The sequence below is a fragment of the Perca fluviatilis genome, chromosome 4, assembly GCF_010015445.1.
Source record: "Perca fluviatilis chromosome 4, GENO_Pfluv_1.0, whole genome shotgun sequence".
Classification (NCBI taxonomy): Eukaryota; Metazoa; Chordata; class Actinopteri; order Perciformes; family Percidae; genus Perca; species Perca fluviatilis.
Genome location: NC_053115.1, coordinates 27302398 through 27310929, shown reverse-complemented (window position 1 = coordinate 27310929; position 8532 = coordinate 27302398). Strand labels below are relative to the sequence as shown.

General features: G+C 43.6%; 1 protein-coding gene across 2 annotated transcripts in view; it reads left to right on the top strand.

Moving 5' to 3' along the window:
- Positions 1-1793: 1793 nt before the first annotated feature.
- Positions 1794-8532, top strand: part of LOC120557738 (plexin-A2-like) — an 83731-nt gene continuing 76992 nt past the window's right edge. Inside the window, exon 1 of one of the 2 annotated variants that reach the window (XM_039798323.1) lies at positions 1794-2161. The gene's annotated coding sequence lies outside the window, so the exon portion shown is untranslated. The remainder of the gene's footprint in view (positions 2162-8532) is intronic. The other variant, XM_039798322.1, reaches the window with a different exon arrangement.

Here is an 8532-nt window from a genome sequence, read left to right as displayed (position 1 = left end):
TTCATTTGAGCAGCTAACCTGTGACTTTTCCTCTCTGGGAGTTTTCTCCAGAGTCTTGAACACACTGTACAAGTGCTGCTCTTGAAGGAGTGATAGCACAAGTTTGAAATAACTGCAATTGCCCTGACATTAGACAGTGTTGTGTAATTGAACTTGTGCAGGAATTATAACAATCTTCTACAACTCAGTTCCACTCAGTCTTCATCGCTGCCTTGACCAACATTGAAAAACAGCACAACTACTGTGTGTTATTCATAGAAGCACAAATCATTATGTTTAGCTTGGCATTTACCCAAACTCATAAGTCATGTATGTTTCAGCACAATGGATAGCTCCTTCACTGATGAATCTGATAAAGAAGACTACAATTTGGAGAAATATTTTTGAATTCATACAGAGAAGTATTCTAACAATGAATTGTTACAAGCAAAATCACACCATCACACATCTCTAAAAGCCTATTCAACACACGTGCCTTTTCTATTTTTCACTTTTCCCCTCACCTGACATTCTAGTTTCCCTCTAGTCATGCATGCAGCATAATTATTTCCAGCACTGACACAATTCGACTGCTTCAGGTGTATGTTTGCATGTGTTTGTATGCCTGCAGGCATGTGTGTTTTTGCATTACAGTGTATGTGTTTGTGTGTGTGTGTGTGTTTGTCACATTGCCTCATGAACCCCAGCGCCTGACGTGGGGCCAGTAAGGAGTATAGCTGCCATCTGGTCAGCCCTGAGGGAGTCCACCGGCCACCCAGAGCTGCTCGCCCCTAACAGGTAGCACGTCTGACATCTCCAACTCATCTCCAACCCACCAAACGGCAAATAATGAGGGGCAGACAGCTGGCCGACAGACCCAGGAAAACTGCCTACTGAGCTATTTAGCAACATAAGCAGTTCTGTGTTAGTTTCATGTAGGCATGTTGCTGCCTGGATATGGATATGTGTGTGTGTGTGTGTGTGTGTGCACAGTTTCCCTTCAAAGTCAGGCATAACCATGCATCATACAATACACCCTCTTATTCACAACTCAATAATGAGGCTTCTTTTGTAAATACTATACATAAGCTCTGTATCACAGCTTTATGATAGACGGATATGTGGTTGCATCATAAGTCCTACAGATGGCAGTATTTCTAAGGAAACTAGTGAGTGTCTTCTGAATGAAAAGAAAGCGCATAAATATGCACTGTGAAAGGTTGTATGACTTATTTATAAAAATGGTCCTGTCTCAGTCTCTATCTGACTGCGGGAGTGGGCCTTACCAGCATGTGAGCTGCTGTAACATCATTTCCTTTCACATTCTTCTAAACCACATTTTACATTTATCTCAGAGGATGTGTAGATGGATACTTGCTTCAAAATATACAATGAGCCACAAATACAACCCTTTGTACATGTGGAAGGCAGTCATTTTACAAAAACATGAAGATAGCAATCATTTGACAAATAGACCTATTTTAGACCCTGACATTATCTCCATCCTGTGCGCTGCTGATAACATAGGCCGGCTATAGGCCCAATATGTCTAAATTCTACGTATATTTCTGTTGAATCTCTATTACATGCATGCATTTATTGATTATTTCTCCATATTTAAAAAAAAGATTATTTTTCATCTGCCTTGATGTATAAATCTACAAACACGTTAGAGAGTCCACCTAATGACTAAGGGACATTAAATGTATTGCAGTGCGCTCAAGTTGTGCCAAAGGATGACGCGACGGAGGTTGGGTCTAAAAACGCACACTGTACGTGAGGTGCAAGTGAACTGATGAGTGACTTCATGTAGCACCGGCATGCACACCGAAGGAGAGAGAGAGAGAGAGAGAGAGAGAGAGAGAGAGAGGTTGTATGGCAGCCTTTTACAGAACATGATCAATTCCTGAACGAGGCAGGAGGGTCACTTGATACCGTCTCCTTCTTAGCCGCTGACGGAGAGATGCTCACTGCTGTCCAGATGACTTTACTGGCTGGCTGTGCGTCGCGTGCAGCGCGTAGAATAAATTAACCGGCAGTTTATCTCGCTGAATTTGGCGTCCACACTCATTCACTTGCTGGCTGGCAAGCTGGCTGACACGCGGGACGTTTCCCCCCCTAAAAATTCCAGCGAAATTACCGGATCTGTGCTACTCATGAATGAGTCTCCTCTTATTTCAAGGTGAGTAGCCTCTCCTTTACTGTTAGTAGCAGAGCAGCAGCCTGTAGTGCTGTGCCGCCCGGCAGTGTGCAGGAGAGCAAAGTTGGGCAGACTTTACGCGCCTGGGCGTAGTGAAAGACGTCCGGTGTACTCTGAATCAAGGTGTTATATGAAATGTTTGCATGAGCAAATTATCAAATTATTCCTCTGCTGCCCACCTGGGGCAAGCAACAGATGTGGTCTGATGCTCTGGAGACAGAGGGACTGCAAATGCCTCAGCTTCAGCACCCATCACAGACAGGAGGCAGAGCATTGTGTAGGTTTGGTGCAAATCATTGCATTATCACAGGGATACATTTCACTCTGCTTTAGGCAAAGCCTGCGGCTTGTGCAGATTTTTCCGCAACTCTTTACACTTGTGGATTATTCTGGGCAGCGCATCAGATCAGTGGTCATCAGGAGAATACCAAAGTGCAGTATTTAGCCTGGAGATAGTGAGTCCTCCAGTGCTGCCCTGCCTCCTGCCTCCTGCAGCCAGGGCTTGTGCAGCCTTGGCAACCTGGGCAGAACAGAAGCTACTGGGATGCTGATAAGGCTGGGCAGGAGCTGAGATGGAGCCTGAGCCCGAGAGAACTAAAGCACACACGGCTGTAGCGCTGCCAACCTCAACAATGCTGTTGACCAAGTGCATCTTTGTTAGAGCCCCCTGTCTGTGTGTGTGTGTGTGTGTGTGTGTGTGTGTGTTTGAGTGTAAGTAGAGGGGGTGAGGAGGGGTGGTGGTTGTTAGATTCACGGTTCTTTGACTCTCACCCTTCATGCAAACCAGATGAACCCGTGTTACCTCTGTATGCTCTTTCTGGTCTGGCTTATCTGGCCGGCCAGTTGGACTAGCTTTTTATTCTCCTGGCCCCTCCAGAGTGGGTAAAGCCTCTCACGGAGGGAGAGGGAGGGAAACAGAGAGAGAGAGAGAGAGAGAGAGAGAGAGATTGGCCCTCAGCATGTTCATGCCAGTCATGCACACTTTATCAGTTGCCTGCTAATTTTAGGATTTATATGAATCTCCACATTAGTTCTGTCTCTCACTCTTTTGCTGTTTCTGACAGCAACAAATGAAATTTGAGGTTTGGGTTGTGATGAAAGGTGTTCATCTAGTACATGCAGTTAAGGGGTTAACCAATCTAAACTCAGAGGCTGACCAATTTTTTTAGGGTAAGATTTTCAAAAATACAAAAATACATATTTTCCCCCCTTACTCCTTGTATTTTCTAGCCATGCAGATACTTTTCGTTTTACATGCTGAGGTTTTAAGATATAGTCATACCATTTTTCCACAACGTAGTGTCAGACTGATAAAAATAAAAAATAAATAAAGCATGAATTGTTCATTGGAGTGTTCACTGATTTCTATTTGAAGCGTGTTATATTTTTTACCAGTTTTTGTTAAGGTAGTTTTGAATGCAGAGAAATTGCAGGTGAAACTGCATTATTTTGGATTCTCTTGACCCTGGAGACAATGCAGGACCAGTGTAGGTGAAGTAATTTAGAATATCTGTCTCTGTCAACAATACCCACAAGCCAGGAGTTAAGTGTTATCCCAGGCTTCTACAGAGATTAATAAACTATAGTGTACGTTTGAGAAGACAGGAAAAGGGAAGAAGTCAGAACCACAACTCTAGCTGCAAAACTGCTTTTGATTTAAATGACCACCAGTTCTAACCGTGACATTGATTTTAGAGTAATTTGAACATTAGAGGGTGATGTGGGTCAGGGGCAAAGGCGACGCACAGTCGCTGCAATAGCACATCAGGAGAATTAGTGTATGTAACACAATTACACAGTGTGTGAGTGCACAGCAGCTCACTACTACTACCCATACAGTAGCTGGCGACCCCCTGCCTCCAACCCTCACCCACTCCCCTCCACCACTACCCCTGTTGCCAACGGAGACACTGATTAAACATGACTGTTCAGATGCTACAGCCCGAGGAGGAGGAAGAAAGAGAGCCCTACTGTGTGTGCATTGTGTGTGTGTGTGTGTGTGATAGTGTTTGCATGTGTGTGCATGTAGTATATGTGTGCGTGCACATGTGGATTTACTAGTGTGACTCCGCATTGGAGGGTATAAATTAGAGAGCAGGAAAGAAAGCAACAAAAAGAGAGGAGACGCAAACAACGATATGAAACCGACAGTGACGGGAGAAAGAAACAGCGAGAGAACAAAATACTGCAGATCATCAAGCATGACCGATATGTTGTTGTCCTTACTCTTTTCTCTCCTTCATCCCCCTTTCAATCTTCATGCTTCCTCTTGTTTTAGTGTGCGAACCAGGCCTGGAGGGAGGTGGATATACAGGAAGATAGAGGTGGAGAATAGGGACAGAGAGGGGTAAACAGGGGTTGAGAGGAGATGAAGAGGTAGAAAAAGATAGGTTGTGGGAGTGAGAAAGACTAACGCAAACAGAGAGAGCGAAGAGAAAGAGAGAGAGAGAGAGGTAGTAACAAACAGTGGAGGAGAGAAGTGAAAGGGAGGAGAGGTACAAGTGGAAAGCGTGCAGCTCACCTGCCAGATGGCAGCTTTGGCAGCTCTCAGCATGCAGTGATGGCGGTCTTACAATATGGCGCACCGCCTCCAGATTGTCACACCGTTGTTGATACAAACAGTGCAATAACTTTGCTGATGTGTGTGTGTTTTTGCATGATTTCCTCTGGCACTGGTGTAAGCAGACAGCATATGGTTGTAAAGAAAACTGACAAAGTTGAAGGAAGTCATTTGTGTTCTTTTTATTTCCTTGGGAAGGAATTGACTTTCATATATTTGAAAAGTTTGTAAACTCTTTCTTCTTAAAGGGGAACTCCAGTGATTTTACACACAACGATCAGTTTACTCATGAGCAGGACTACTTATTTAAACAGACTCATAATGTTTTTTGTGGCTCTGGAGAAGCTCCCTAAATTCTTAGATAATCATCCGATATCATTGGGGGGTGATCTCAGGTCTGGCTTGACTACAGACTACAGATTTTTAACAAAAAGTCAAACTCAGGTCAGAGAGTTTGAAAGACATTTTCTTGGTAGGGAGGGTCTCACAAATGATGCTATCAAGTTGCATTATGAGAAATGTTGAGTCTGACTGCTGAGTCATATTAGGGACCAAAAGTCAGAATATCTCGGCCTCTTCTGCACAATACTGTCTCTTGCAAGTCCCCAAACTTTATGGAATCGCAGTGCTAAACCAATTGAAGTTAACCTTTGAAAATATAATTTCATACATGTCTGTGTTAGGGAACTAAAAATAATCTTGGAGAATTAAAATAAGCTATCAATTAAAATGTAAGAATTTCATATAGTAATATTGGTCATGGGAAAAAATGTGTTGTATGACATGGAAAATGTATGGAAATTGGTCTTAATGTGGTAGAGCCATGGCAAATATGTGTCACTCCACAAAAAACTGTCTCCTTCCTCCATTTCAGCAAACGCCTCCAACTCAAATCATTTTCCATTTCTAAGAAAACGATAACTTTGTGGCAATCTCTTCAATGCATGTCAGTAAAAGTAGGTGAAATTCCCAATAAAAAATAACATCAGTGACTTTTAAACAATCTCCACATTCATCAGTCCCATCACAGACAACCCGCAACTTCCACATTTCAAAGAATGTGACGTGCAATTAGGGTCATTCACCCATTAAAACTTTTTACGTTTCCTAAAATATTATCAGTGGATTTGCAGTTGCTGGAATTTAACGGTTTTAAAGAATGTAGAATTTATGAAATTTCAAGGTTATAGATAAAAATACCTTTGTTTCACACCAACTGAATTGAATTACCGAAGGAGGACGTTACTAAATTGTTTCTCCCTTGTGACTTGGCTGTCTTTGGGGGAATATTAAGATAACAGCACAACACTGAATGAGTTTCTTGGGCTGGTCTTAGAAACAAAGTAAGTGATCAGTTACTTACAACATGTCCCAAAAGCCCAGAGCACCTGGACTACATCTGAGACGAGCCGTGTTCAGCCCTTGGCAGCAACAAACCAGGTGGGAGTGGACTTACTTAATAGAGTTGGAGAATTCAGTATTAATTTGAGGATCAAGACCTATCAAGAAGGACAGGTTGTAGCGTTGGGAAATGTTCTCTGCTGTGTAAATTCTATACTTTTTCCCCAGTATGCATTATCACTTTAGGGGCTTTTGTAAAAAAAAAAACATCCCATTTGCCTTCCAGGGAGAAATTCACCTATGTTTGTAGTCCTGGTAGACTTCTGGCCCACTAGGGTACTGTACCTTTAACCAGGCTATGCCTATTTCTAAACATTGAGGAACTTTATATGCATTTGCCCAAAATTACATTCAGAGATTTTGGAGATTAGGATATAGTTTCAGAGTGGGTTAGAATTAGGGACAAGCCGGGCTGGGCCGACCATGGAGAAAAACTGAGATAATCTGGGCAGATGCTTGTATTTGTACAGCTTTTTGGGTGAATGGCCTCCAAAGGCTTTATTTGCACTGTGGATTAAATGTTTAAATGGGTTTTGGAGGAGCAGATACTTAGAGGGAAAGTTGTCGAATAGTAGAACATGCACCCTCTCTCCTCCTCTTTGCTGTTTCTCTCTCACTCGCTCGCTGTCTATTGCCGTCTCCTCTTGCTCACAGTGATTTGTCAGCAGTGGAGGTAGCAGCTGTTCCTTTCGCATTGTAATTTCTTTGATCGTAATTATTCGTGCCAGCTACCTCCAACCTTGGCATCTTCCACCCCAAGAAGCCATATGGGCAAAGAGGGAGAAAGCCGAGGAAACATACCGGCTTCTTTGGAATAAGTTCTTTGATTTCTGTGTGCAGTGGTGTGGGAATTATGGACATATGTGCTTCACAGCTTCACATGGATGCTCTACATCACTGTGTTTGATTATTTTTCTCATTCATACACCCGCATGGGGTCTAGTCTCTGCCAAATGTAATGTATGCTCCCTGTCAGGTATCCATGATTTATGCATGCAAAAGCAATATTGCCCTGCACATCTGTAACAGAATCAGTCTGAGCAGAAATATATCTGTGTTATAGAGAAAGAGCATCGTCAACTCAGACAAAAGAGACAGAAACTATGGGAGCAGACAATACAATTACAGCCATGCCAGAGGCTGAATATCACACTGGTAGTTTATGCCCCCAGCTGCACTGTCCACAGATTACTCAGAGCCCCGGTTGGACTCCTCACTTTACCCCTTGTTCTTCTTCTTGCACTTAAGTGACGTTAAAGGAGGAGGGGTGCTGGGCAGCTGCTGCAGCACGGTTCAAACGCACACGCTGTGTGGTTCCAAAGCAAACGCTGCTCACTCTGTCTTCTTCTGCGGCCGCTGAATTATAGAAGACCCTCTATTGCACTCGAGCTGCATGGGTTTTCATCACAGTGCTGGAGGTCACTTTGACTTTCCCTCTCTATGCTCATCACACATGCAACACGAGGGCTTCGGCAGTTGAAAGGAGCCTGCTTGAGGTCACCATTAACCAGGGAAGACCGACAACGAGATTTATGGAAGAGGAGACAGAGCTGAGAAGAGGGAAGGGAGGAGAAAGGCATGCATGGTTAAATGTGACGGTGGCAGCAGCGCCCTTCATCTGGTCCCTGCTCTTAACAGCAATTTCAGATATAGTACTGTATCTGCATGTATAATGCATGCGCCCTAAGATAATGGCATGCATTGCAGAGGAGGCTGCTGACTGTGTTGTGGTGATGTGTTGGAATCGGTCCCCTATGTCACATTTGCCTGTGCCCAGGTCCCTCGCAGCATCCTGCAGTTATTAGGAGCAGAGCGTGTTGCGATGACATAGTGCTGTTTTACTGTTCCCAGCAGACATCCTCTGCTACGCTACCATCAAGATTAGTGGCTGGCTGGAGAGTCCTAAAGCGTGCAGTAGCCTATCTGCGCTGACCAATAAACTAAACAACAAGTCAGACATGCCAGAAGTACTGCCAACAAAACTAAATGAATTTACAGCAATTCACACTCGTTTCCAGAGAATGCTAGCATCACAAAGCGTTATTATCATTATTCTAAATACTGCTTGTAATAAAAAGTAAAAAATAAAAAAAAATACTGCTTGCAAGATGTTTTCCATCCCCATGACTGAGAGAAATGTCTGGCAAGAAGCACTGCCGTTTGAATTTCCATTGCAGAACATAATGAAGAAAATTAACCACAGGCCAACTGTCACAAATTTCACTGTGCGGCATCAAAGTGGAGATATCCTGTGGGTATCTGCAGTGTGAGCATCCACGCTACACATTATGCCATCTGAGGCCCGAGTCTGTATTTCTGTAATGGGGCCTTAAGAGGAGGGGCCAATTGCCCTGGGCTGCCCCTTCACAACGCAGCCACAGATACAACACGG